Source organism: Bison bison, unplaced genomic scaffold (assembly GCF_000754665.1).
Source record: "Bison bison bison isolate TAMUID 2011002044 unplaced genomic scaffold, Bison_UMD1.0 scf7180017845310, whole genome shotgun sequence".
Lineage (NCBI taxonomy): Eukaryota > Metazoa > Chordata > Mammalia > Artiodactyla > Bovidae > Bison > Bison bison.
Genome location: NW_011475883.1, coordinates 9,748 through 13,129, shown reverse-complemented (window position 1 = coordinate 13,129; position 3,382 = coordinate 9,748). Strand labels below are relative to the sequence as shown.

Here is a 3,382-nt window from a genome sequence, read left to right as displayed (position 1 = left end):
GGTCCTTCCTGAAAGGAAAAGGCGGGCCGACCCGAGACAGGGTGGCCGCCAGCTTCCGCCCCCCTGCCCTCCCCTCACGCCACCCGCCTCACCCAAGTGCCGCAGGGTTACTTTTGAATCCATAGCCCGAAGGTGTGTTTCCAGCATCCACCCTCCCTTGGCCGGCCCGGCCATCACACCTGAATACCCAGGTCCTCCCGAGGGCAGGACCCTAGGCCACCCTGGAGGAGACACCGCAGATGCAGCCTGGCAGGGTGGAGGGATGCCACGGCTCCCATCCACACCGAGGCTGCGGGGGCTCGGGCCTGCTCCGTCAGCACACAGCCCAGAGTCCACCTCTCAGGCGACTACCTGCCACAGAGGGAACACCGTCGCTCAGAGGCCCCCAGGGCTGGGGCCAGTGACAGTCCCAGGTAGCGGCCAGCCACCTGCCCTCCAAGCCCCAGCCAGGCTCCAAAACCATGGGGAGCAACCAGCCACACAGCTGCAGTGTGGGGCCAGGGCCCAGCCTGAGCAGAGAGCACTGGGGGGACAGGGCTGTGGTTCTGGAGCGGGCCTGCAAGTGGGTGGGGCCTCTGGGAGACAAAAGGGGCAGCTGACAGGCTAGGGGGAGGGGGTGTCATCTCAGCATGGGGAGAAGGGGGAGCACACTCTGTGCATGCACACACATACACATGCACACACATGCAGCCATGTGTGCACACACGTGCACACACTTTCAGACACACATGCACACAAAAACATGCAGACACACGTGCACACATACACGTGCAGAGACACACGTGCAGACCTGTGTACACACAAACACGCAGACACGTGAGCACACAGACACACATGCAGACACACGTGCACACACACACGTGCAGAGACACACGTGCAGACCTGTGTACACACAAACATGCAGACACGTGAGCACACAGACACACATGCAGACACACGTGCACACACACACGTGCAGAGACACACGTGCAGACCTGTGTACACACAAACATGCAGACACGTGAGCACACAGACACACATGCAGACACACGTGCACACACACACGTGCAGAGACACACGTGCAGACCTGTGTACACACAAACATGCAGACACGTGAGCACACAGACACACATGCAGACACACGTGCACACACACACGTGCAGAGACACACGTGCAGACCTGTGTACACACAAACATGCAGACACGTGAGCACACAGACACACATGCAGACACACGTGCACACACACACGTGCAGAGACACACGTGCAGACCTGTGTACACACAAACATGCAGACACGTGAGCACACAGACACACATGCAGACACACGTGCACACACACACGTGCAGAGACACACGTGCAGACGTGTGTACACACAAACATGCAGACACGTGAGCACACAGACACAGACACACATGCAGACACATGTGCACACATACATGTGCAGAGACACACATGCAGACATGTGCGCACAAACATGCAGACATGTGAGCACACATGCAGACGTGCACACATATGTGCACGGCCCAAGATGTGGAGAAGGGAACAACAGTGCACCAGGAAGGGCGGGCACAGGACAGAATGGCAGGAATGACAGGAAGTCCCGGGCCACGCCCTCAGCCATCTCTAAGCTCAGCTCTACATCAGATTTGCTGGCTGGATGCCTTTTAGGAAAAAATAAACAGTGAGGGGGTGGGGGTGCCGCAGTGGTAAAGAACCCGCCTGCCAGTGCAGAACACTCCAGAGACACAGGTTCAATCCCTGGGTGGGGAAGATCCCCTGGAGAAGGAAATAGCAACCCACTCCAGTATTCTTGCCTGGAGAATCTCATGGACAGAGGAGCCTGGTGGGCTACAGTCCTCAGGGTTGCAAACAGTCAAACACGACTGCACGACTGAGCATGCACACACATAAGAGGTGAGGAGAGACCCCGCTGGCCACCCCCACACTGAAGGAGAAAACAGAACAGGCTCCATCTTGAAAGCAGGACTCCAATTTGGGCCGGATTGTAGACTTTGAACTATATGCCCAGTATCTATGGAAACAACATACCAACTGGAGGCCCCTGGAAGGAGGAGCCCCAGGGCTCTCCATGCCTAAAAGAATACCCTAATTATCTGTGTAACCAAATAGAATCATACATTCTATTATGCTTATTGGGGTATGACCACAAGCCTATTGATAATTGTCCACGGTTAACTACCTAGGCTTAAGGCATATGAATCACGGGTTGTATCTTTCTTTTTCCTTTGTTCAGACTAGTTTCAGGGAACCTTATACACTTAGGGTATATAAGCTTTTCACAAAGACTGGTCGGGGTCCTTGGCTAAGAGGAGATTCTGCCTTGGACCCACCGGTGTAATAAACTGCACTCCACTATCTGCCTTGTCCTTCTGAGTTTGTTTCCCAGAACGCATGGCTACAATACCAGCTCTGCCCTGATTACATGTGGGAGGCAGGAGAGAAGCACGGAAAAGCCTGGCGGCCCCAGGCCCTGCTTCCAGGCAGCACCCAAGACCCCACACACAACCCCAACCGCGATCTTCACCCTGGGGACCCAGGCCAGGCCTGGAACAGCCAGGACAGACATATCTGCCATCTGCACTGTCCCAGCCGCCGTCACAGCCCATCATCGGGAGGAAACCTCACCCTGCTCCCCCGCCCCGTGGTGCTTAGCCGGCTGGGGGTGCCCTGGGGGGCTCCTCTCCTGGAGTGAGGACCCTGGCCTCCACCTTCTAACAATTGTTCTGGGAACCACCGTCCACCCTGCCTGGATGGCCCCTCGGCCTCCCGCTTCCCACCCTGGGAAGCCCCCCAGGCCCCTCCTCCCAGTGGCAGAGGCGTCAGCATCATTCCCAGGGCAAGGTCTAGGGGCCTGTGATCGCTTGTTCCCCCCACGGGAGCTCGATGGCCGGATGTTGGATCAGCGCCCACGAGCCCGGTTCTGCACCCTCAGCCCGGCCCCACCGAGCACAAGGGGCGGCCAGACAACTGCAGACAGGCCGCCACGTGAGGACAGGAAGGGATCGCAGCTCAGGCCCAGAGGCCAGCCAGCAGGGCTCCGGCAGGACCAGCAGCCCAGGGTCACAAGCTCCGCGCCTGCGGCCAGCCCCGCCTCCCAAAGCTGCCCTGCAGGGCGAATTGCCCGGGGGAGAGGAGGCTTTTCATACCAGAGAAAGAACTTCCATTGTGAAACCACCAACCCCCACCCAGACCCAATGGGACACAGCCCATTAGTTATTCAAAAGGCAGCCCCAGGCAGCCACCAGTCTCCGGGAACAGGGGGTGCGGAGCTGGAGAACCCTGCCTTCACGACAGCAAATTGAGAGACAGGGGCTTGGCCCCCCAAGCCAATCGAGCAGCGGCTCCACTGGGACATTCCGTTCCCAGGGCTGGAGTCTCCTA

At 58.1% G+C, this 3,382-nt stretch overlaps 1 protein-coding gene across 1 annotated transcript in view; it reads right to left on the bottom strand.

The window, feature by feature from the left end:
• LOC104983890 (proline dehydrogenase 1, mitochondrial-like) overlaps positions 1 to 3,382 on the bottom strand; it is a 17,132-nt gene that overhangs the window by 8,889 nt on the left and 4,861 nt on the right. The gene's annotated exons all lie outside the window — the stretch shown is intronic.